The sequence below is a fragment of the Rana temporaria genome, chromosome 4 (assembly GCF_905171775.1).
Source record: "Rana temporaria chromosome 4, aRanTem1.1, whole genome shotgun sequence".
Classification (NCBI taxonomy): domain Eukaryota; kingdom Metazoa; phylum Chordata; class Amphibia; order Anura; family Ranidae; genus Rana; species Rana temporaria.
In genome coordinates this window covers 97,448,188-97,476,145 of record NC_053492.1, presented here as the reverse complement: position 1 = coordinate 97,476,145, position 27,958 = coordinate 97,448,188, and the positions used below count along the sequence as shown (strand labels likewise).

At 40.4% G+C, this 27,958-nt stretch overlaps 1 protein-coding gene across 1 annotated transcript in view; it reads right to left on the bottom strand.

The window, feature by feature from the left end:
- Positions 1-27,958, bottom strand: part of MYT1L (myelin transcription factor 1 like) — a 639,239-nt gene that overhangs the window by 484,475 nt on the left and 126,806 nt on the right. The window contains 1 exon segment of the mRNA XM_040348666.1: positions 16,195-16,367. The gene's annotated coding sequence lies outside the window, so the exon portion shown is untranslated.

Below are 27,958 nucleotides of genomic sequence, written 5' to 3'. Positions count from 1 at the left end.
GAGCCTAACATTGCACCACTGCAAGCTCCTATAAAAAATTGTAAATGCACATTTATTTTTTTTAACTTACAAAAAGTGCATTTATTTCATTTTTTTTTTTTTTTATGGGCTGGTTCTTATTTTGTATACTCTTGAAAACCAGAGCAAAACGTTCATTGAACACTTCTCACTCTGACTGAGAAGTTTATTTTACTTTTCTTTCTAAATGTTCTTAGTATAACCTTGATACAATATGCTTATTTTTCATAAACAAGTTGTATATTGTGCATCATTCCTGTTTTAATTAGAAAAAAAATTATTGATAAAAAAAATAAAAAACAAACAAACGCATGACTCATAAAGTCCTCCAACCAAAGCAGTCCCACAAAAATTATACTTATCATCCAAAAAGAAACTCCTTTCTCAAAGGCTTTCTAAAATTCTATACAACAATGGAAATTTAAAGCACACTTGGCATGAGATAAATCAGCAGGCTGCCATTGTTGACTTCCCTTTTGAAAATGTTTGTTCTATGACTTTGTTAAAGCTTTGTCTTTATAGTTTATGAGTTGCTAACCTAGAGCACATATAGAGAGAAGAAATTCAGACATTTTTCTAACGTCTTATGCCCCTCAAGCTTAAAGTAATACTAAAGTTGTGTTTAATTTCAGCTTAAAATAACAAACATGTTATACTTACCTGCTCTGTTGCAGTGGATTTGCACAGAGCAGCCTGGATCCTCCTCTTCTCAGGTCCCGATTCAGTGCTCCTGGCCCCTCCCCCCTGTTGAGTGCCCCCACAGCAAGCAGCTTGCTATGGGGCATCCGAGCCACTCCACAGCTCCCTGTGTCTATTTAGACACATAGCCACCACCCAGCCCCTCCCCTCTCTCTCCTCATTGACTCACTGACTTTGTTTGACAGCAGCGGGAGCCAATGGCACTGCGCTGCTGTCTCAGCCAATCAGAAGGGGAGTCCTGGGCAGCCGAGACACTCCCACAACATTGCTGGATCTAGATGGAGCTCAGGTAAGTATTAGGGGAGCTGAGGGGGGCTGCTACACACAGAAGGATTTTTATCTTAATGCATAGAATACATTAAGATACAAAAAACGTCTGCCTTTACAATTACTTTAAGTATAGTTAATTTTTCATTCTTAAAGACCTCAATACTGCCATATGTGTACAGACTCGAATTGAGGTGGTTATACCAGGATCATGGTTGTAGCTACCTCTCTTTTCAGTCAGCGATTCTCTTTGAAGTAAACATAATCTGAGTGACTATGCAGTCGCTCGATCACTTTTACTGGCGGTGGAAGGGGGTAATCCCCCTACCACCACCTCCTGCCGCCCCGGTGGACGGAGAGCCCAGGACCAATGTGACCAATCGCATCAGATGCACCGTGAAGGTTGGAAGGAACTCAAGTTCCTTCCCTTCTTATGTGATGTCAGAAACCAGAAGCAGCAAGGATTTCATCATTTCCATTTGTTTGTGTTTACCAGCCGTTACCATTACCAAGTCATTGAAAAACAGTTGATCACAACGATCTTGTGTGAGGTATCGCCATGGACCTCCTGTGTAACACTAAACTGGTAACCTGTAAAGGCTTTTAAAGTGTTGTCTGTGGATAATATAATGTACCGTAATTTGTTGCCATTTCACGGACATGCACAATTATAAAGCATGACATGTTAAGTAATTATTTACTTGGTATAACATCATATTTTTTATTTTACAAAAAAGTTGGGTAGTACAATGTGTTTGGGTTCATTAAATCATCATAAAATTCATTAAAGTGTATTATTTCCTGAAAATTTGCATTTGATAAATCGTTGCACAGATATTATGTGACATGATAAATTGAAACACCCACCATTTTGTTCTCCAGGGCCTCTGCTTAAAAAAAAGTTTATGTTTGGAGGTTCTAAGTAATTGTTTAGCAAAAAAAATGCAGATTTTACATGCATGTTAGGAATATCTGAATTGGCCTGGTAGTAAAGTGGGTAAATCAGCACAAGGGATGGAACTTATATTAAATGACAAGTACTTTTCGTGCTGCTGGCTGCTCTCATTTCTCCTTATTCCTCTGACCCCGTTCCCCTTTCCGATACCTCAACCTCTGTGATCTTCCATAGTGTGGGGTTTAATACAAGCCACTATACCTGTCACAGGCACTCTGCAAAAGTTCAGACTATGCCTGCTCTTTCTGCCCCCTGCTCCATTGATAAAAAGCCATGCTATTTATTCACACAGTGAAAAGGGCTCTAACATTGGAGGACAGGAGAATGAATGAAAGGTCTACCTCCTTCACTTGTAGACCTGTTACAATTCCAGTGGCTTATATTAACCCATGAAGGACTGCAAGATCACCGCCACTGGGTATCAAGTTCACTGAAGAGAGCATCCACCAGCACAAGGAACACTTCTCATTTAATGTACCATATAAAGTACCAGCTCTAATACTTTTTTTTTTTTTTTTAAAGCTAACCCTAATGTATGGCCAAAGCCCGCTGATGTCACAGAGAACAGAGTCAATTGTCAGTGATATTTCTCTCCACTTCTTGTCCTGTAGACTTCACAGAAGTGAGAAGATATCTTTCCAATGTGAAGAATATCCCCTCTTAAACAGTTCAACTTGACATTTTGGTTTTATCCTAATTGTTATTGCAATAAACACCTAACAGATGGTCTAAACACTCAACACTATTGAAATCTAAAAATAAAAACTATAGCCTGGATACACAAAGCACTTGCGCCAACGTATGTCCAGATACATCGCGTAAGTGCAAATTAGCGCCGTTGTATCTGTGCGCCGGACCCACATACTAAGATACGCCTAAAAACAGGCTTCATCCCACCGATGTAACTTGCCTACGCCGGCGTAGAGTGGGCGCATATTTACGCTGGACGCATGTGGCGCTCCCATTGATTTTCTATTCAAATATGCAAATGTATGTGCGCCCGACGCAAATGCGTGTAAGTTATACGTATGTCGTAAAGTTATGCCCCATAAAGGAGGTGTAACTCAGCAGCATCCATGCAAAGGGCTGCACCAGGGAACACAAGCCGGCGTATTTTACGTAGTTTATGTTGGACGTGAATATGGCTGAGCGTAGGTTACGTTCACGCCATAGGCAGTGATCCGACGTATCTTAGGGAGTAGTTCCGACGTGATCCTGAGCATGTGCACTGGGATGCGCCTACGGGACGGCACATACGCCGTTCTTTATACTTATCTGTCTGGCGCTCGGCCCATCATTTGCATGGGGTCACGCCTCATTTGCATAGCTCATGCCCACTTCCACCTACGCCGGCTTATGCCTAGGAAACCCAGCGCAGTTTTGGGAGCACTGGCTTTGTGAATTCAGTGCTTGCCTCTCTGCGCTGCATTGGCGTAGCGTACAGGAGATACAATACGGCGGCATAAATGTGCGCCGCTGTCTGTGAATCCGGGCCATTGACTTTGACTAGAAAAATGAGACAGTTTGCTGTTCCAGGTGAGTATAATAATCCACCAGAAAGGAATGGCTGGGTGCTACCTCCGGGTGGCATCCATGAACATGTAGACCAAGTGAGTAAAATTAGCTGCACACCAACATCCGTCTAACAGGTTTATTAAAAGACAGCCACCAGGACTAAAACAACGGACCAAGGGGTGATGATGTTTGTGCTTCTTCAAAACCATGACTTTGATTAGTTTGAAGTCAGACACAAATAGTGTTGAGCAGAATATGCCATATTCGATTTCGCGATATATCTCGAATATATATTCGAATATTCGAGATATATTCGCTAAATTCGAATATTCGTGATATTTTATCGAAATTAAATGATTGCGATTTTTCGCTATTGCGAATGCGAAAATAATTGCGATTTTTTGATAACTGCGGTAGGAGCGCTCTGATTGGCTCAGAATATTCGTGATATTTTATCGAAATATCGCAACATGCGAATGCGATATTTATTGCGCAATTTCGAGAAATGCTGGAGGAGCGCTCTGATTGGCTCAGAATATTCGTGATATTTTATCGAAATATCGCAACATGCGAATGCGATATTTATTGCGCAATTTCGAGAAATGCTGTAGGAGCACTCTGATTGGCTCAGAATATTCGTGATATTTTACAATACAAAATAATTGCGAATATTCGGCAAATGCGGAAGGAGCACTCTGATTGGCTCAGAATATTCTTGATATTTTACAATACAAAATAATTGCGAATATTCGGCAAATGCGGAAGGAGCACTCTGATTGGCTCAGAATATTCTTGATATTTTACAATACAAAATAATTGCGAATATTCGGCAAATGCAGAAGGAGCACTCTGATTGGCTCAGAATATTCTTGATATTTTACAATACAAAATAATTGCGAATATTCGGCAAATGCAGAAGGAGCACTCTGATTGGCTCAGAATATTCTTGATATTTTACAATAGAAAATAAAAAGTGTTTTGCATTGGTGGTGATTCTTTACTCTATCCATCTGTCACAGCCGTTTGTCAATCAAACACCTTGAAGATTGAACACGTTCATGCTGCATGCTTTGGACTTTTTTTCACTTCACATATCAGACATTTTTATGAAAGATTATTTTTCTATTATTGGGACTATATTTCTTTATATATTTGTTTCACTGTGTATTTCACAAGTTATTTGCGCTTGCTTATTTTATAATTTGCCCACATGTCTTGTCACTATTTTTTATTCTTGTAGAGCGACTCCATTTTCTGTCTTGTATTAAATTATGTTGTATAACATTTTTGAGTTGCTGCTGTATTCTCCCCTTTTTTTAAGGTATGCGCAATTTTTTCCTTCTTACAAAAAAAAATAATATCAAACATACAAATATTCATAACAGAAACATACACAAAGCCCCCCCCTTTTGCATCAGAGACAATCAGAGTTCTCCTACCACAGTTATCGAAAATTCGCAATAATTTTCGCATTCGCAATAGCGAAAAATCGCAATTTTTTTTTTTTCAATTTGGCAACATAAAAGGATAGCCTCAGCTTAGCTACTCGGCCCAGGGTCTCTAATCATACCAGCAATGCTTTTAGACGTCGATAGGATGTGATCTGTTTTAAAAATCAAATTGAAAAAATGCGAATATTCGGAATTGCGAATATTCACCGCGAAATTCGAAATATAGCGCGATTTCTCGAATATGCTATATTCGAGTCGAATATTCGCAATGCGAATATTCGTGAGCAACACTAGACACAAACAGGCAACTTATTATTATTTAGGTACTACACAGCGCTTTATATATACATTGTACATTCACATCCGACCCTACCCTCAAGGAGCTTACAATCTAAGGTCCCTAACTCACATTCATATACTAGGGACAAATTAACCTATCAGCATGTCTTTGGAGTGTGGGAGGAAACTGGTGTACCCGGAGAAAACCCACGCAGTTTCTGGGAAAACTGCAAAATACATAGCATATCCAAAGTTCTGTTAATGGATCATGCACACAATTTTATGAAAATATGGCAACTAATGTACAAGATCTTGCTGGTAGGAGCTAGCCGTAAGCTCCAGCCTAAAAATTGTTTTGTACACTGTATCCATGTGACATTTGAGTGTTTGCATGCATATACAGGCAACATACATGTTACTATGATGCAAGCAGCTTCTCAGTGAAGTTGTTTAGCATACTTCCATTGCTAGGATGCCAATGGCTTCTCAGTGAAGCCATCTACAGTAGTGTTGTTCTGTTGCTAGGTTGCAGGTGGCTAATCATTAAAGCTGCCTAGGGTTAATTCCATTTCCCCCAACAAACAAATTAAAAGTCAAATACAGTACTGTAACTGCTGATTTTTAATATTACACTTACCTGTCCTGGAATCCAGCGATGTCAGCACTCCAGTCGTTGCCTGTAATTGCGGCTTCACAGCCTGTTCCCTACTGTGCATGTGTGAAGTGCGCTGCACTTTGTGAATGGCCCAGTGGCAGGCAAAGGAGGAGGGGGGCCAAACTTTTGAGTGATCTCGCTGCATCTCGCCACAGCCAGATCACCCAGATCACAAAATCAGGTATCCCCCCAAAAGGTGCCAAATGTGGCACCGGAAGGGGGGAGGAGGCAGATAAGGCGAGCTTCCACTTTTGGGTAGAGCTCCGCTTTAAGCTGCCTAGCGTTCTTTCATTGCTAGTATGCCGGTAGGTTCTCAATGAATTTGGCTATCCTTCTGTTGCTAGGACACAGAAGGCTCTGACAAAGTACATTTTTGCTGTATGCTGTAGGCATGTAAATGTTATCACACCCTTTACATACATAAATGCACAAATTACAGACCATTACAGAGCTTGTGGCATGGCATGGGCCCATAGATAATTATATAGCAGTGTTCAGATCCATAAGAATTTCCTGATAAAAATGCTGCCTTTTTGCATCTGTGTGCATGTGCCCATATTGGTAATTACTGGAAGTTAATTTTAATCACTTAAGCCCCGGACCATATTGCTGCGGTCATGTATAGTGGCTCCCAAACAAAGTTCCTTTTTTCCCCACAAATAAAGCTTTATTTTGGTGGTATTTGATCACCTCTGCGGTTTTTAGTTTTTGCGCTATAAACAAAAAAACATTTTGAAAAAAAATAATATTTTTTACTTATTGCCTTAATAAATATCCCCCAAAAATATATATATATATATAAAAAAAAAAATGTCCTCAGTTTAGGCCAATACGTATTCTTCTACATATTTTTCATAAACAAAAATCGCAATAAACGTTTATTGATTGGTTTGCGCAAAAGTTATAGCGTTTACAAAATAGGAGGTAGTTTTATGGCATTTTTATTAATATATTTTTTTTGCTAGTAATGGCAGCGATCAGCAATTTTTTTTCGGTACTGCGACATTATGGCAGACACTTCGGACACTTTTGACACATTTTTGGGACCATTGGCATTTTTATAGCGATCAGTGCTATAAAAATGCATTGATTACTATAAAAATGCCACTGGCAGGGAAGGGGTTAACACTAGGGGCGGGGAAGGGGTTAAGTATGTTCCCTGGGTGTGTTCTAACTGTAGGGGGGGTGGCTTCACTAGGGGAAATGACTGATCGCTGTTCATACATTGTATGAACAGACGGTCAGGCATTTCTCCCATGACAGGTCCGGGAGCTGTGTGTTTACACACACAGCTCCCGGTCCTCGCTCTGTAACGAGCAATCGCGGGTGCCCGGCGGCGATCGCGACGCCTGGGCACGCGCACGGGAGTCAGGGACGAGCGGGGGGCTGCTGGGCAAGGTGACGTATAGCTACATGCTCTCGCCCAGCAGAGCCGACCTGCCGCCATAAAACGGTGGTGGCTGGTCGTCAAGCAGTTAAAACACAATTAGGTACTTATGCTGGCTGCATCTAAAATACTTTTCATTTTTTTTTTTTTTTTTAATCCTTCAACCGCTTCCGGACCGCCCACCGCATATATACTGCAGCAGGGCAGCCAGGCTGCACAAATTCACTTACTTGTACGTGATTTTGTGAATGCGGAAAAGGGGTCCCACTCTGAGCCAATGAGTGGGTCCAGCAGCCGCGATGGCCGCCGAAACCCACCAATCACCCACCCAGCAATTTTTTTTCGGTACTGCGACATTATGGCAGACGCTTCGGACACTTTTGACACATTTTTGGGACCATTGGCATTTTTATAGCGATCAGTGCTATAAAAATGCATTGATTACTATAAAAATGCCACTGGCAGGGAAGGGGTTAACACTAGGGGCGGGGAAGGGGTTAAGTATGTTCCCTGGGTGTGTTCTAACTGTAGGGGGGGTGGCTTCACTAGGGGAAATGACTGATCGCTGTTCATACATTGTATGAACAGACGGTCAGGCATTTCTCCCATGACAGGTCCGGGAGCTGTGTGTTTACACACACAGCTCCCGGTCCTCGCTCTGTAACGAGCAATCGCGGGTGCCCGGCGGCGATCGCGATGCCTGGGCACGCGCACGGGAGTCAGGGACGAGCGGGGGGCTGCTGGGCAAGGTGACGTATAGCTACATGCTCTCGCCCAGCAGAGCCGACCTGCCGCCATAAAACGGTGGTGGCTGGTCGTCAAGCAGTTAAAACACAATTAGGTACTTATGCTGGCTGCATCTAAAATACTTTTCATTTTTTTTTTTTTTTTTTTAATCCTTCAACCGCTTCCGGACCGCCCACCGCATATATACTGCAGCAGGGCAGCCAGGCTGCACAAATTCACTTACTTGTACGTGATTTTGTGAATGCGGAAAAGGGGTCCCACTCTGAGCCAATGAGTGGGTCCAGCAGCCGCGATGGCCGCCGAAACCCACCAATCATTCTGTGAAGAGGCGGAGCAGCGGTGTGGCTATGTAAAGAAGGCAAACAACTGATCTGTCAGGGAGCAAAGGAGAGATCTTGTGTTTTACCTAACCTGCAGTGTATCCACTCCCACCAGTTAGAAAGCACCTCCAAGGCACACACTTAACCCCTTGATCGCCCCTGGTGTTAACCCCTGCCCTGCCAGTGTCATTTATACTGTGATCAGTGGTCGCTAAAAAGTGTCCAGTTTGTCCACCACAGTGTCACAGTCCCACTAAAAAACTGCTGATCGCTGCCATTACTAGTAAAAATAAAAAATTTAAATGCCATAAAAATACTCCATGAATTATAGACACGATAACTTTTGCGCTAACCAATCAATATATGCTTATTGGGATTTTATTTACCAAAAATATGTAGCAGAATAGACATAGGCCTAAATTGATGAAGAAATTCTATATATTTTTTTAATTTTTCTATTTGGAATGTTTTATAGCAGAAAGTAAAAAATATAGTTTTTTTATTCAAAATTGCTTATAGCGCAAAAAATAAAAAGCGCAGAGGTGATCAAATACCACCAAAAGAAAGCTCTATTTGTGGGAAAAAAGGACATCAATTTTATTTGGGTACAACCGCCCAATTGTCAGTTAAAGCAACACAGTGCCGTATCACAAAAAATGGCCTGATTAGGAAGTGGGTAACACCTTCCGGGCGTAAGTGGTTAAACACAGCTGCATTACAATACATTACCAATTTTTTTTAATTGTCTGGAGATTAGTTTTAATAAAAGGTATAATAGGGTTCATTTACTAAAGCTGAAGAGGGCAAAATCTATAGCAGCTGTGCATGGTAGCCAATCAGCTTCTAACTTCAGTTTCTTTAAATCAACTTTGACAAATAAAACCTGGAAGCTGATTGGTTTCTGTGCAGTGCTGCACCAGATTTTGAACTCTTCAGTTTTAGTAAATCAACCTCACATCCTATTCTACAGTTTACATTGATGATCATTAGACATGTGCATTTGTTTTCGTCTGAATGCATTTTCATCCGAATTTCAGGTATTTTCGTTATCGTTTTAACAAACAAAAATGAACGCACAGAATACGAAAACCGAAAGATGCGACATAAACAAATGCTTTATTTTTGTTTTCGTCGGTCAAATTTGTCTAACCTTAATTCTATTAGTCCAAGATTATTCTACATAGAGAGAAAAGATTCGACATTATAGAGAGGAAAGATTCGACATTATAGAGAGAAAAGATTCAACATTATAGAGAGAAAAGATTTGACATTATAGAGAGGAAAGATTCGACATTATAGAGAGAAAAGATTTGACATTATAGAGAGAAAAGATTCGACATTATAGAGAGAAAAGATTCGACATTATAGAGAGGAAAGATTTGACATTATAGAGAGAAAAGATTTGACATTATAGAGAGGAAAGATTCAACATTATAGAGAGAAAAGATTTGACATTATAGAGAGAAAAGATCGCTGCTGGAATAGGGTGGGGGAAGTAAAATAAAAATAATGATGATGATGAATGTTATTGGCTGATTGTAACCAAAGAGGAGGAGCAGTAAAATAGCTATACCTAACTTTACATTTCAACATGAATGACGAAGATTCGACAAAGCATCGAAAAACGTTGAATCTGTCATTAAAGGCTTATGGTGTCAGTTGATAGTTCTAAGAAGATTCGACGGAGCAGCTAAACTGCATGACGCTGCAATCATACATTTCTGGTCAAATGCTCGGCCCATAGGCTATAGAAATTTTTTATTGTTGGTTGACTAGTAATAATAATTAATAAATATAATTATTACTAGTGTCATACAACATTAGAATTCTACTATAGCTTGTAGGCGATACATTCGACCGGAAAAGTATCATTGCAGTGTCGCACAATTTCGCTGCTCTGTCGAATCTTCTTTGAACATTCGACAGACAGACAGACACCATAAGCCTTCAATGACAGATTCAACCTTAATTTGTTCGGATTTTCGGACGAATGCAATTTCCAACGAAAAACGAAATAATTAAAAAGAATTTCGGGAGTAACTGAATAAATTGATTTCGACGAAAATTAAAATCCGAAACAAAATATTTCAGTGTGCACATGTCTAATGAGCATAAGATTACTATAACCTTTTCTATAACAAATTCCTCTGTTCATTAAATGTATCAAGGAAATACTAACCCAAATGTAAATCTACAAACATATGCTTTTACCTATAGAAGGATTGGAATCGTCTATTGTCCAATTGATGTTCATGCAAGTTAACACTGCTATGAGCTTTAATCAGTGTGTATAAAGATAAAGTTTTATTACATAAACTCCACACCTGCTGTTTCGCACATGCCTGGACAGTTTTATTTAAGTAATCCTATTAATTCCATTGTCTTCCCTACTGAAACTTCTGCAGTATACTGCAGTGTATACTCTGAGTTCCCCAGGAGGAAACAGCTGCGGTTGCCTGGCAACTGAAAGCAAGACCACTTCTATAAGAAGATAGTGCGTGTGTCCGTATAATGACATGGTGAATGAGTCACCCCGCGTCAGAAGTGACTTTACCTTATGAACTCATTACCATAAGAAGCCATGGGGAGTGGCTTCAATCATCTAGAATGAAGGACATACGCAGGCAACATGCCAAAAATCCTAACAGCCCATTTCTTGTTTTTTCTTCTGCAATCTGGTAGAAAAGTACTGGAAATGGAAATGTTTGTTCATATCTGTGAGCAAAACTATTCTACAGTTCTTATGTTCCTACTAGAAGCTTCCCACCTTTAAAAGTATACTCTAGTCAAGCATTCAGAATGGCTTGTAAAATGCCTACCTGCTAATTTGTATTCTAGTTCTCATTTTCTTGTTATCCTTTTATTTAATGGCATCCCCATGTAATGAATTGCCATGAACCTGTAAAATTAAAAGTCAGTGTGTTCCTTGGTACCCAGACGGTTCTGATTTTATACCCTGGGTCAACAATGTGAACAATCTGCTAATATGGCTGAAAATGCAGATTTAAGCAGACCTTGACTTAAAAATTAAAGTACCACTCATTCTCTCATTCCCCTCCTTCGCCAAACAAATCTGTTTGTTTTTATTCCTGGGAATGGGTATCACATTTTTATGACAGGTACCAGCTCCCACTTCCACAATTCTTACCTGGGCTCAGTCCAACTTCCTCTTGCAACTTTCGGGTCCTGCAGCCTTCAGGTTCCGGAAGGCTGCAGGACCAGTCCCACAGCACTGTCGTGTTTCGCACATGTGCAGTGGAGACATGGCTGTGGGACTTCAGGAAGTCACAGCTGGCTCCCATATCCAAAATGGCGTCACCAATGAGCCAAAGCCCAGTTCCGAAGGAGAGAGCCTTGGGCTCCATGGGCTTGTGAGTCTCTACTTCATAAAAGTCATCATCTACAGTATTTGCAGTTGCTGACTTAATAAAAAAAACAAGTAAAGTTCCTATTTAACCCCTTCCCACCTCCCCGGCATCCATTTAAAAAGCTCTGAACATCCAGGGGCAGGAAGGATCGATCCTTGTCAGAGTGCAACAAAAGATGTCTCCTTCTCTGTGCTGGAAGCATGCAGTAAGTGCGCTCTCAACATAGAAAAAATGGCTGTCCAGCAATGCATAAGTACAGCGTTTGCATTAACCACTTAAAGACCGGACCAATATGCTGCCTAAAGACCCAAGGTGTTTTTACAGTTCGGGACTGCGTCGCTTTAACAGACAATTGCGCAGTCGTGCAACGTGGCTCCCAAACAAAATTGGCGTCCTTTTTTCCCCACAAATAGAGCTTTCTTTTGGTGGTATTTGATCACATCTGCGGTTTTTATTTTTTTGCGCTATAAACAAAAATAGAGCGACAATTTTGAAAAAAATTCAATATTTTTTTACTTTTTGCTATAATAAATATCCCCCAAAAACATATATAATTTTTTTTTTCCTCAGTTTAGGCCGATACGTATTCTTCTACCTATTTTTGGTAAAAAAAATCGCAATCATCGTTTATCGGTTGGTTTGCGCAAAATTTATAGCGTTTACAAAATAGGGAATAGTTTTATTGCATTTTTTTTTTTTACTACTAATGGCGGCGATCAGCGATTTTTTTCGTAACTGCTACATTATGGCGGACACTTCGGACAATTTTGACACATTTTTGGGACCATTGTCATTTTCACAGCAAAAAATGCATTTAAATTGCATTCTTTATTGTGAAAATGACAGTTGCAGTTTGGGAGTTAAACACAGGGGGCGCTGTACCATTTAGGGTTCACCTAGTGTGTGTTTACAACTGTAGGGGGTGTGTGGCTGTAGGACTGACATCATCGATCGAGTCTCCCTAATAAAAGGGATCACTCGATCGATGCGCCGCCACAGTGAAGCACGGGGAAGCCGTGTTTACATACGGCTCTCCCCGTTCTTCAGCTCCGGGGAGCGATCGCGACGGGGCGGCTATAAACGAATAGCCGCGCCGTCGTCCCGGATCGCTCCCCGAGGGAACCCGACCGCCGCATGTACCGGGGGGGGTCCCGATCGGACCCCCGACCCACGTTAAGCAGAGCACGTACAGATACGTACATGTGCCTGTCCGTGCCATTCTGCTGACGTATATGTACATGAGGAGGTCGGCAAGTGGTTAAAGCCCCCCCCCCCGCCATCGTACACATATTTTATGTGGGCGACAACAGATTAAGGGCTCTTTAACACCATCAAGCTGTGCTGGCGTGTGATGGGTGGAGGGGTGTTGCTGCACTGATTCTGATGCAGTGCGTTGTTTATTTATTTATTTTTTTCACTTTTTTTGTTAGACTTTTTTACATTGCATTTAGTTCTATTCACTGCAGCAGCATTGCAATTGAGTCAGTCACATTGCAACATACTGCACTGAAAAAAAGGACTGCAAGCGCTATTTTTTAAGCGCACAACACCACAACACATGCATGAGCTTACTTAATAGAAAACAAGGCATATTGCTTTGTTTTTGTGTTTGGACTGCACTGGGCAAGACTGCCCTATACAGTACAAGTGCTAAGAAAAACCCTAAAGGAAGACTGGTGATAACTGCAGATCAGCTGCAATGTTTCCTAGACAGCAATAAGTAGATTGACCTAATGCCTAAAACTATAGAATAGATCACAAGAAGCATAAATCTTCTTGAGTCTTGTTTTGAAGTATAGTGTTACTGTACGCTCCTCCATAGGCATTGCTTCAGTCTATTTTTATTTTTTTAAGTGTCTTACATTTTGAGCCCCCTATGGGTTGCGGCACATCAGAGTGGATCACATTTCGCTAAATATATTACCAATTGTGGCATTTCTATAGAATAATATATCTAAAAATAATTATAATAAAAAATAAAGATAATAATAATATATTACAATAATCATAATAATAATAAATAATAAAGAAAATAATATATATATATATATATATATATATATATATATATATATATATATATATATATATATATATATAAGATATAGGATAACATTTCTCTAGGATAAGAAGGTAATCAAGGGGCGAAAAAAAAGTAACAAGAAAGGGAAAAGGTTCAGGCCCCTAAAGCCTACAAAATAAAGAAAAAACAAAAAACATACAGTGTGATCTACAGTATATCTCTGCAATACATGCACATTTCTCCATGTTTTAAACATTTAAAGCACAAGTACGGAAAAATACCTGCCAAAGTCCTAGAAGTACACTCAGCTCCTGTTGTGGGCTGACTACACACAGGGGGTTATTTACTAAAGAAAAATCCACTTTGTAAAGTGGATTTGCCTTTCGTAAATAACCCCCACAGTTTCTTTGTGGACTGAGTGTAGTCAGCCCTCCCAGTGCCTTCTACTAAACTACTTAACCATTCCCACTCACAAATCTCTACCGCATAAAGAGTAATTATTCTGCAATCAACAAAAGGACCTAGGAGGGGTTTGGGCTAACACAAGAAGTATGCAGAGGTCACAGGACAGCTCTGAATTTCTGACAACGGGTTGAAGCAGGATTGGACCTTGTTGATCGTGAGTTAGTCTGTGATGGCTCAACTGATGGAGGATCCTTCGAAATGTGGGTCCCTTCAAAAATGTAAAGATTGTGGAGGTGGGTGTGGACCATCATGCATAAGTAGAAAGTTCTGAAAGCTCCTGCTGGCTGAATAATGATAACTTTAATAATCTATGACATAAACACAACCAATGAGTTTTGGGGAACTGCAACTCTGCATTCTTCAGGGCTTTGGTAGCATTAGATCTGTTTCTGTGTCAGGCAATGCAGTGTGTGCTAATATATATAATAACAGTGTTATCACATCATTATCATAGTAGGATACAGACTGCAGTGTCCAGGAATGACAGATCTAATGCTACCAAAGCCCTTAAAAAGGGGGAGCTACAATCCAACCTTAAGGAATTGTCTATGTTTTATATCAAATACTAATAAAGTCATCATCATTCCTCATTTGACTGAAGTTTTCTAGACTTTCTGTTTACACACAGTGCTCCTCACCAACTTCCAAAATCACAGGTATTTATTGCTGTCTCTATGCCTCCTGTATGCCTCCTGGGGAGATCTATCCTCCCTATTTGTTTATACTTTGTCAATTTGAGGACACTTGTTTCTGTGATAACCGACTTATGCCCTGTACACACGATCATCGGAAATTCCGACAGCAAAAGTCCGATGTGAGCTTTTGAAAGGAAATTCCGACTGTGTGTATGCTCCATCGGACTTTGGCTATTCGGAATTTCCGCCAAAAAAAGATTGAGAGCTGGTTCTCAAATTTTCGGAAAACCGTTTGTCTGTAGCAATTCAGGTGCGCAAAATTCCAACGAATGCTCTGAAACAGTTCGACGCATGCTCGGAAGCATTGAACTTAATTTTCTCGGGTCGTCGTAGTGTTGTACATCAACGCGTTCTTGACATGTGTACGGGGCATACAAGGGAATTTCTCTAGAGAATTTCTCTTATTTCTTTTTGGGCCTACAGGACACAAAGTGCAGACAAATATCCCAATGAGTGAGGCCGCGTACACACGGCCGAGGAACTCGACGTGCCAAACACATCGAGTTCCTCGGTCAGTTCAGCCCTGAAGCCGCCGAGGATCTCGGCGGGCCGAGAGCTCCCATTGAACAACGAGGAAATAGAGAACATGTTCTCTATTTCCTCGCCGAGGTCCTCGTCGGCTTCCTCGGCCGAAAGTGTACACACGGCCGGGTTTCTCGGCAGAATTCAGCCAGAAACTCGGTCGGAAGCTGAATTCTGCCGAGGAAACTGGTCGTGTGTACGGGGCCTCACAGATTGCTAAATGATATCTGACAGAGGTTTAAACCATTCAGTTTTAGCTTTGAAATTACTTTAAAGCCCAATTGACAATGCTACTTCCTGGCCTTCCAGTCCAATGCTCTTTGCTGACACTGCACAAATGCCCTCCCACATACTTGTATTGCAGCAGAAAAGCAAGGAGGGGAGTCAGACCAGTTATGTTACTGAGTGCTGATTACTGAGAGCAATGGATCAAACTCGCATGACTATTGGACTGCACGTTCATATTTGGAAACCCTTAGAAACTGCTGTAAAAAATAAGTGGAGGTAAAACTATAAAAATGGAATTGTCTATGTGACTGCAAATCTTTTTTTAAAACTTCAGTTGGGCTTTTAAACTTTAGTTGGGATTTAGGAGTCCAGTCTCAACTGTGACCACAGTTGAAAACAATACTAATGGGTGTATTTTGTACCAGTATAAGGAAAATAATATTTACGAATTGAGAATGAAATTTCGTACGCAAAAGTGTTGTATTAATCTTCTACTAATAATTATTAATAGATACAATTAGTTCTGTTCTAGAGGTACCAACTAATCCGCCCCCACTCACTACCCCCACCCCAAGCTAACACCCTTCTGGGTGGCATTACCTTAAGTTTTCATGCAGAGTTCCTGCGCTGGTGACATCTCAATGTTTCATGAAGAAATTCCGTGCTGGGGATTTCATGCGGTGAAAATGAATGGACAATGTATCTGGCTCTTCATTTGATCTTCCTGTGATGTGTCTTTATTTTCTCAGAGATTCCACAGCTTGATAGCACAACTAAGGGAAAGAGAGAAGACACCTGAAGTTGAGTTTCAGAATGCATTTAACAGTTTTCTGGTAAAACACAGTCCAACATATTTTCAAATCACTTTTCAGCGTGAAAAAAACAAATACATTTTATTTTCATTCATAACTTGTTTCAGTAAAGACCCTGCTGTTAAAATGATTTAAAGAATAAGTCGACTCAAAACGTTTCAGGCATGGATCAGTTTTGTTGCCATGGTCCAATCATTGGCTTCTTGCATTTCAAGACAGAAATATATGAAATTGCGAGTTTTAACCTTTTCCAAAATTTTGGCAAAATAAGTTTGGGCATTTTTGCCAAATTAAACAATTCTTGCATAATGCACTGGACTTAATAAGGAAACCTTACTGAAGGTGTTTGCTTAATCCCTTCTGTCCTTCTGCCATGGCCCTTAAACTGGGTTGTAAGGTGGTAGGGGGAAAGGGGGGTAGAACAGACTTCCCAGTCAAGCGACCACAGTGGTTGGCTGTCACAGTGGTCACAGGATTGTGAGCCCAGCCTGCTGGCTCCCAATCATAACTAGAGGCCAGGAGCTACCAGTGACAGTTTGGTCACTTTTCTGCGACCATGCAGTGAGAGCACACTCAGCACAGAAACATCAGTTGCCATAGGTGCATATGTACAAGTGTGTGGGTGTTAGCACACTCCCTCTCCATCCTTGCCTCTACGGACATACATTACGTAGTCGGCAAGCGGTTAAGAGTGCAATGGCATTTGAATGGCTCTTGAGGGTTGGGGAAGCTACTTTTTAACTATTTTTAATCTTAGGCTTGGCTCACACTGGCGCGGGCCATGCGTCTTGTATTTTCTCAGTACACCAGCCCATGGAAAAAAAACAAAAAAGGTGCATACATCTTTTTAAAAATGCGGCTGCAAGGAATTTTGGGATCACGCTGCGGGGGGAGATGCATGGAGCTCAATTTAGAATGAATGTCAGCCTCGCATCGGCTGCGGGTGGTTGCTGGTGCTGGAAACAATGGCAATCCCACACCTGCAACCGGAACCACAACCAAGAAACTCGACGGGCGAAACACATCGTTTTCCTCGGCGAGTTCCTTGTTAGGCTTGTCGAGGAACTCGACAAGCTTGCTTTGCGTACACACAGTCAAGCCAAAATCTCCTCGTTCTCAAACGCGGTGACATACAACACATACAACGGCAGGGGAAGTTCGATTCCACTGGCTAAACTCTTGGGGCTGGTTTTGCTAATCTCATGTGTTTGCGTGTTAAGTAAAAGTTTGGTAAGAGACGATTTGCACTTTTCAGTCTGTTACAGCTTGAAAAATATGTTATCTCCATTACAAATGCTACTTTTACTCCCGTCTCATACTTTATTCTGAGCAAGTGCGGATTTCTTAGCATACACACGCTCGAGTTTCTCGTCGGAAACCAGCCCGACCAGGAACTCGACGAGCCAATTTGAGACTCCCGTGTCCCATTGAGGAAATAGAGAACTTGCTCTCTTTTTGGCTCGTCGAGTTTCTCGACAGTTTCCTCGACGAGAATGTACACACGACCGGTTTCCTCTGCAAAAAAAATATCTCCCAGCAAGTTTCTTGCTGGTTTTTGCCGAGAAACCCGGTCGTGTGTACGAGGCTTCAGGCTGGCCATACATGGTTGAATTTCGAAATTATTTTCTTTTGAAAATCAGAAATTTTGTGCGTTTTGTGATCTGATGATGCCACCATTGATTTAAAAATTCGACCAAGCAAAGCCTTCGATTTCACCTTCTGTTGTTACAGAAAATAATTTTTGTGGTGGGGAATCTTCTTTTCTTTCCAGAAATTTTCTTTTCTTGCACATGCGCATTTATTTTTTGATTACATTTGTTGCACGTTTCGCCCATCATTGATTAGAAAATCATTTGTTTTTCAAAAACATCCCCTATTAATCAAAATCGATGGCCGCATGAAAATCGGCTGTTGCTGCAGCCCGCTAATGTTGCTTAACTCGAACTTAAATTCTTAGTTAAGTTTTTTTAAAGAAAATTCTTTCGAAATATGACCCATGTATGGCCTGCCTTAATGATATCCTAAATCTTTTGTTTATCAACAAAGCCATGTGAATTTTTATTGTTTACTTTTAAGGTGCAATGAATCCCAAAACCAAAAATGTCATATATTGAAGCTTATCATTAGATGTGGTGGCTGCATTTGTTTTCTTTTTTTTCCTTCTGTTTTCACCTGGTGATCTGGTCAGTGACACACTTCTTGTATTAGAGTGCCCCCACTCTGGATGAAGGAAAACAGGGGACACCTCTGGACAGCAGCATTGTCAGTATGGGGGAGGGGAGTGTTCGATGTACTAACAGATTTAGATACTCTAAACAAATTGAAGTCAAACTCCAACTTACACTGCAGTTACACCAATCATTTTTTTTTGGGGGGGGGGGGGGGGGGATAAAGGTTTTACATTAAAGTGATTATAAACCCATAAAAATAAAAAAATAAAACAACCTGCAAGAAAACGGCAAAATGAGCTAGAATGCATCAGTGAAGTGCCTCCTTAGCCATTAAAGTATAATTAAAAGCACCTGTCATGTTTTTATTGTTGTCTGTGACCCCATTATAGAGATTAAAGCCTTGAATACACCACCAGTTTTCCCAGCAAGAAAACTGCTGGGGGAGCTTTTTGCCATGAAAAGCGGGCGTGTGTATGCTCCTTCGCCGGGAATCCCGAAGGGAAAAATAGAGAACCCGCTCTCTATTTTTCCATCGGGATTCCCGGTAATTTATTTTTTCGCCAGATTTACTACACTTGCCAATGAAAAACACTGCAAGCTGCGAGGCAGTGCCCAGGTAGAATAAGCCCTGTACACACCGGGATTCCTGGCCAAAGCTCTGCCCGCAGTTTTCCCATTGGGATTCCCAGGGGACTTTATACCGCCCGGAATCCTGTCTGTGTGTACAGGGTTTTACTTTTTTTATTTGTCCTGTTTACCATTATTACTGAGCATGAAAGCAAATCCTAAATTTTTAAATGTCAGCAGAACAGGAATAGGGGGAATCACCCAATAGGGACACTAGTACTGGTGGCCCTGGTGACAACCAAGGGTTTCCTAACTTTGGAGGGATTTCCTTTCATCTCCTGTTTTGGTGATGGGACAGAGAGTGAAAGGAGAGCTCCCCAATCAAAGCTCCCCAATCAGACACAGAAAAAAAGTTTGAACGTTTGGCATTTAGTTTATATTTTACATCTACTTTAAATCGGAAGAGTTTTGCTTTTTGGTACTACTTCACATAAGTTCATGCCTTCTAAACTACCTTCATCTGAGATGTCTTCTTCCTGAATGGATTCAAAAATCCTATCTACCACTACATCAGTAGTAATGCAAGAGTAAATAAAAAAAAAATTAAAAACATAGCATCAAGTGCTCCTTGATGGACAATGCCCCCATCACCACCGAAGGCAACTGTTTGACCCTTGTGCTTTCTGCATAGCACAAGTCTTCTAAATGTATGCCCTCATCATATCAGAAGCTTTTATACAGCTTCTACGTTTCTTAGATATGGACAAATGCTTTCGGCTGCCAACAGATTGCTGCTTTCATTTTCAAAAAATCCTATTACTAATGCACTGCTACTACACCTATTAGTGAACTGAGGAGACTGAGAAGAAAATATATTTGAACGTAGAAGAAAAGTGTTTGGACCAGTTAAGGATTAAGTGGTGCCCTGGCGCAAAGTCAAATTATCAGATTAATATCCTGCTGTGACTGTGAAGATGAACAAGCTATGCGGTAGACAATGTCAAGCACTTGGCAGGGATGAACTGGCCTGCTGACACTTTGTGATAAGTTTGGAAAAGGCCGTACTTTCTTGCTTTGGCTGATTTGCTTATTGGCACTGAAGCTACTTTTACTACCAATCCCAATATTCTAATAGTGGATGGGGGTGACAATGACAAGTTGTTACCCCACTTCCACTGACACCCATCTTTCAAGATAAGGATAATATTTTCGACATGGTTGGATGCACCACAACGAATGACAGCAGAGGTATGTTTGCAAGAGAAATATATATATATATATATATATATATATATATATATATATATATATATATATATAATTTCTTTTTTCGATTTCACAATAAAATCTAAGAGATATGTATAGGACAGGAAACTTTATTTTCATGTTAAAACTTTTTAAAAATAAAACAGAACACACTGTGGGGTTGGATTTACTAAAGGGAATTAGGCTGTTGAGTTTGGAAAGGAAGCTGCAGTTTGCAAGAACATTTTCCCCAGAGCATAGGAAATAGAGTGAAATTTTACTTTACAAAGAATAATCAATCATGTTCAAGGAAAATGGTACAAAAAAAAAAAAACAGAAGTTTTTTCGTGCAGATTATTGACTGATAGAAGTCAGCATACCGTCACCTCATTTACAAATCTCGGAAGAAGATGTACTTGCAAATTGCACCTTCCTTTGCAAAAGTAAACATTCTATTGCCTTTAGAAAACCAACTCCATGTGCTTTTTTTTGTTTAATTTTGTAATGGCAAACTGATAGCGTTCATAAATACACTTTTTATTTTATTTGGCAGGATGATCATTAGATTAGTGGCATCTTTACAAAACAGTTAGCCCTGGTTCAGACTGAATGCGTGTTTGAAATTGTGCAACTTCACTCGAAATCACATGATTTAATGCACAGATGATTATCAACTACTACTACTGTGTGTACTTACAGCACACTTACTGGGAAGTGAGAATTATTGGCTAGGAGCCATGGAGTTGATTTACTAAACCTGGAGAGTGCAAGGTCTGGAGCAACTGTGCATAGAAACCAATCAGCTTCCAGGTTTATTTGTCAAAGCTTCATTAAACAAGTTAAAGTAAGAAGCTGATTGGCAACCATGTACAGCTGCACCAGATTTTGAACTCTCCAGTTTCAGTAAATCAACCCCACCGAGAATTAGCGAATGCACTATTTTGTGTGCTGTCACTAACTAAAACAGATGATGGCACTGAGAAAGTGGCCTACACTTGTGCACTCAGAAAATGGTGACTGCTGGGCTCTCACAAGCATTTGTTTTCCTTTAAATGTAAATATTTCTGATTGGCTGTGGTCAAAGGAAAGATTGGGAGGGCTTGCAGAGCAGCATGGAGTAACATGTAAGAACTACCACAGTTTGCAGATATCCATTAAATTGACACCAACCATGGGAATCAATGTGGTTGATTTACTAAAAGAGTAGAGTATGGTTACTTTGCAAAATAAGTTGTTACTTAGCTCAGAGAGTGAGGTGAAGAGTGAGATGAAGCACTTAGCAAAGTGAACATGCTTTAAGCCTCGTACACACGACCGAGTTTCTTGGCAAAAAACAGCAAGAAACTTGCTGGGAGATATTTTTTTGCCGAGGAAACCGGTCGTGTGTATATTTTCGTCGAGGAATCTGTCGAGAAACTCGACGAGCCAAAAAGAGAGCAAGTTCTCTATTTCCTCGATGGGAATGCAAAACTTGGCTTGTCGAGTTCCTCGACAGCCTAACAAGTAACTCAACGAGGAAAACGATGTATTTTACCCATCGAGTTCCTCGGTCGTGTGTACGAGGCTTCACTCTTTAGTAACTCAACCCCAATGGGGAGAATTCAATAAAGCTGCTGCCCCTACTTTTCTGGCATTTATCCCTCTTGTTAAAGTATTGCACCAAATTCATGAAGCTTCTGCAACACTTCTGGTTCTGACAGCGACTTGTGCACCGAATTCTGGTTGTTATAAAAAATTTTAGCGCAATGAATGCACCAAATTCAAAATAAAATACAGACAGTTCGTAATTTACGAAAATGGAAACGTGGAGCTAATTACGACCAGCAAAATTGGTGCAGACAAATTTTGCAAAAGTGTCTCACATGCATTCTAAAAGTGGTGCAGCATGCGCCAAATTCAAGTGCAAGTTCTAGATAGGGGCATCAATTTTGGGCATGATGAACCACTTTTAGAATGCACGAGAGACACTTTTGTAAAATCTGTCTGCGCCAGTCTTTACAAATTCCAGGAAATGAGTCTTGAATCAGTTCATTTAGATCTTTGAGTTTTCGAGAGATAATGCTCGATCAGTTAGTGTTTCTGTTACCAAGCACCTTGAAATAAAGGTAGAGGATACATTGCTCTGTGTAAGATATCTACCACCAATATATGGACAACAATTAGAGATGCTCAGTTACAGGAAGGTACATAAGCAATGAAATGCTGCATCCTACACGACTTGGAAATAGATTTAGTTGAAGAACTTCTGATATCTTTTCATGTTTACAATACCATTATCACTAATAAAAACGTGTTCATAACCAACACTTTCATTTCCAGCACTCACAAGCTGATTTATAGATCTTTTATCCAATTTACATTGTGAATACTCCATTTTTTTTTTTTAGTCAGTACAAGGCCAATTTGGAATTTACAAAGCTTATGTCTGGTTTAATGACCTGTTATACATGTATTCCTTTAGAATGAAAAATTGAACTGTGCTAGACATCATTATGTTTCTAGATACGTATACCTTTGCAGACCACAGTGCATTTTCTAAAGCATAGTCTGCTTCACGGAAATGTTTATTTTTTAAATGCACAGTTTGTTTTAAATGGCACAAAATAACGTTTTGATGCAGGATATATAACGTAAATATAAACCCATTCATTAAAACTTCATATAATCCTTAATATGTAAATTTAACTAAAAAAGTAATTTTTAATATTTTTAAAGTTGCCGCTTTCACTAAAATAATACTATGCGATCCTGTCCTTTTTGTTGAGGATATTATAGGATGACAGTGCTTTGTCCCAGGCTCCCAAATGTAATCCTGCAATGTCAACTCATCACATGGGCTTCCAACAGAGAATACATTTATCTTTTTCCAAAAATATTGTGCAAGCAAGGTCCACTGCTGTCAGTATCAGGAAAACTCCCATAGATAAGGCCATTGAGCCATTGCTGTAGTGCATGCATGGACAGGAAGTGGATGCAGGAGATCAACAGCACCAAGTTGAAACAAAGAATGCAAGAATACTTGAAAACAGGTATTTTTTGGGGGGGTTTATGGCAATTGATGATGATACACAGTGGTTTAGCAAAGTAAAAAGTTAAGCAGTCGGGGTTTACATCTACATTAGATGTAAAGCATGTTTAGAGAGTCTATCTGGAGTGTGAATGCTCTATGCTGTGAAAATATTTTAACACAGAAGAAGGTCCAGAGCAGAGATCATTAAAATGGACCTTTAACACATTTGTAGCACTTAATTGTATCTGTACATTTCAAAGAAACTGCCCCATCTGTGTGTTTTTGACTTTTTACATGTTTTTATATTTTAATGGTTTATTCTTATCAATTTTACAACATGCAAAGTGAGCAAACAGAAGAAAAATCTAAAGCAAATCACTAATTGGTGTGACTACCCTTCGGCTTTAAACCAGCATCAATTCTTATGTTGCGTACACACGACCGTTTTCATGACGAGAAAAATTCAATTTTTTATATTGGTCGTGAAAAAACAGTCGTGTGTAGGCTCCAGAGCATTTTTCTCGACGAGAAAAATGGGCATTAAAAATTTAGAACCTGCTCTGTTTTTTCTGGCCGTTTTTCACATCGTCGTTTTTCTCTTCGTGAAAAATGGTTGTGAGTATGCTTTAATGACGGGGAAAAAAACGTGCATGCTTAGAAATTATGAGACGGGAAATTAGCATAATCAGCCCAAAGGGTGGCGCCATTCTAATGGAACTTCCCCTTTATAGTGCTTTCGTACGTGTTGTACGTCACCATGCTTTGTTCGAGCATTTTGTATCACAATCGTGTGTATGCAAGGCAGGCTTGAGAGGAATCACGTCGAGAAAAACATTGTTTTTTTCCATGACATAAATAACGGTCGTGTGTACGCGGCATTATACCTGCACATTTTTGTGTCCATTTATGAAGCAGTGATCCCAAGGATCGCCACTGATCACAGCTCATAAACAGTTTATGAAACAGAGATAATCGGGGGAGAAGTGTTTGAACTTGTTCTCCTGCCAATTATCTCTGCACAGTGAAGCCCCGTACACACGACCAGTTTCCTCGGCAGAATTCAGCTTCCGACCGAGTTTCTGGCTGAATTCTGCCGAGAAACCCGGCCGTGTGTACAATTTCGCCGAGGAAGCCGACGAGGAGCTCGACGAGGAAATAGAGAACATGTCTCTATTTCCTCGTTGTTCTATGGGAGCTCTCGGTCCGCCGAGCTCCTCGGCGGCTTCAGGGCTGAACTGGCTGAGGAACTCGATGTGTTTGGCACGTCGAGTTCCTCGGCCGTGTGTACGGGGCCTGAGAAGTCACATTGACTGACACAGAAACAGCCAGTTTATGAAGCTGCGATCTCAGCGCTTCACTGGCGATCCGTGTCAGAATTCACACTCCCTGATTCACCAGCTCAGAGGTGGAGAATCGCGGAGTGAAGAGGGAATCCCAGGGATCTGAGGAGATTTTTAACTTCCTTCTACCTCGTTCAGGCCCCCCAACACTGTAACCACGTTCCCCTGTGATAATTATGTGTATACACATATATACATACATATATATATATATATATATATATATATACACTGTATATATATAATGTGTACATGTATGTTTATATAATGTGTGTGTATGTGTGTGTATATACATGTATATATAATGTGTGTGTGTGTATACATATATATATTATGCAGGGGGACTCGTTATTTTATTAACATTAACCACGCCGTCTGTCAGTGTACTTAGCGGTGATTATTTATCACTGCTTAATAAACTGACATCTCTGTGTTTCTGTGAATTTCTGGTACTGTAATCTCGTAAAGTCTCACGAGATTCCAGTATCAGGGGCCGTTCTCGAGTGTTGGAAGTGTTGGTAGATCACTTCACTTTACTCTGCTTCATAAACAGGCATCCAGAGGAGATAGATCCCTGTGAATTCCGGCGAATGAAGCAGTGAATATTATTTCACTGCTTCATAAACGGACACCTTTGTACACTTGCACAATCTCAGGGATTTTGTAGGATTGGAGTCAGGTGTATGATTAACCAATTATTCCAAGCAAGTGCTAATGATCATCTATTTCATATGTAGGTTGAAACACAGTCATTAATGGAAAAAAAGACAGCTATGTAGGAAGCCTAAAACTGGGCAAGGAACAGTCAAACTCTGCCACTAAGGTGAGATGGTGGAAGACGGCCTCATATCACAGGTCATACACCACGGTAAGACTGAGCACGGCAACAAGACACAAGGTAATTATACTGCATCAGCAAGGTCTGTCCTAGGCAAAGATTTCAGAGCAGAAAGGCTGGGGACCCTGTATTTCTTGAAGTTAGGGACCTTAAATTGTTTCTTGAGGGAAAGTCCAATATGTAAATACCTAAATATCTGTATATGAAAATAGCTTTCTCAAATCAAGCTAATTTCTCTGTACTGGGAATCCTTATAATTCCAAACTGTTTTATAATCAATCAAATTTAAAAATATATGTTGTTGTTTAGTCTCATGATCCAACTAATGGTAAATTAGAGACCTGTACTCTCATTTTAGGTAGTGGCTAAATAATTACAAAGAGAAACAACCCGGTACCATTTTAATGTAGTCAATTTTCATTTTGTTTATGTTTTTATGCTTCCACATAGTTCAGTCTTTTTCTTATCTGACAGATGTGAGTTAAACTGTAATCTTAAATCTTTTTGACATGTTTGTGCAACTTATTTTAAACTAAATAGTGTCAAATTGAACAGCACAAATTATAACATGTCTGTTTTTGGCCCTAAAATAAAAACATAATTAAACTGCCTGAAAGTCTGTAACAGAACTCCTAACCACTAGCATACATATATGGTTATTGTTATCAATCACAATTACTGACAATATAAATGAGCAACTGTCAGATAAAGACATGAGCAAACTGAATTGAATATTTGTTTCTTTTTTTATTGTTTATTGTAGAGTAGGGAAGGAGTTAGGACCCATTTACAAGTTAACAGAAGTCAGATAATAAACATAGCCGACTGCTGAATTTCCTCTGAGCTTCTAAAATGCTGACAAACCTTGTGCTATGGTTTTATTCTTGTTAAAATAGTTTTTGACCTCTTATTAGAACAAATATGTTTCTAAAAAAACGTAAAAAAAAAAGGTATTCACAAACATTCCCACCAAGGTGGTACATTGCTTTAAAAGATCTGAGACATGGTTGATGGGACAGTTACTGTATATACTCGAGTATAAGCCGACCCGAATATAAGCTGAGACATCTAATTTTACCACAAAAAACTGGGAAAACGTATTGACTCGAGTATAAGCCTAGGGTGCATGCCTCACTGTGCCTCACTTTGCCTCACTGTGTCCATGTGCATGCCTCACTGTGTCCATGCCTCACTGTGACCATGCCTCACTGTGCCCATGCCTCACTGTGCCCATACCTCACTGTGTCCATGCCTCACTGTGTCCATGCCTCACTGTGTCCATGCCTCACTGTGCCGATGCCTCACTGTGTCCATGCCTCACTGTGCCTCACTGTGCCCATGCCTCACTGTGTCCATGACTAGACTTCCGTTAAACATGGGAGTATATAGAAGAAGAGAACTGGGGCTACATGTGTGCCAGGGGACCTACAGCCAGGCAGTACCGGGTCCCCAAAGTTACTGGAGAAATTACTGTTTAACATGGGAGTCTATGGAAGGAGTGCCCGACTTTGAAAAATCTGTGCTCCCCGGGCCTTAGGTCCCCTGGACAACAAACTTTGCACACTTGTACACTTGTAGAGGAAGAGTTGGGCTATATGTGTGCCAAGTTTGGCCGATACCGGGTCCCCAAAGTCCAGGAGTTTAGGCGCAAAAAGTATACTTGAGTATAAGTCGAAGGGGGCATTTTCAGCACCAAAAAATGTGCTGAAAAACTTGGCTTATACTCGAATATATACGGTAGCTATTATACCTCTTCCTTTTCTTGTTTTTTGTTATTTTTTTCCACTGAGCCATTTTAAAGCAGGTCAGTTCTGCTTTTAAAATATTTAAATGACCCTCTCGCTGTGTATACTGTAAGTTATAAAGTCGCTCTCCGAAGTGCCCTGAGAATAGGTAAATATTGACATTGTTCCTCCACAGGCTAGTTAGTAAAGGACTTAGAATGGGAGTGGAAGCAAATTTAGGACTAGATAGGTTTAGCCTGAACTTCCACTTTAATTTCCACGATCACATTCTTTGGAGGCACCAGTGGTGGGGAAGTGCCTGGTGACCATCAGTGCCCAGCTTGTGTTTAATGAAGGGAGACGTCTGCTAAATAAACTATGGCAAAGGCCTGGAAGACTTATAATAGAGTGGAAAATTAACACAGGATTACCAAAGCTATGACACAAGATAAAATAGATAGCGATGCAGTCCTTCAAGATAGGATCAACCACTATACAAAATTATGGTAGCCATGGATCCACCATTTCTACACCCCCGTCCCCCCTACTTTAAAGACTCGATCCTACTCTCTAAACACCTCTGCTCTTGCTTCTTCAACTTATTCCTTACTCTTCTTCTCCTGCTGGATTGTCCAGGCACCCCCACGCATCCCCCCT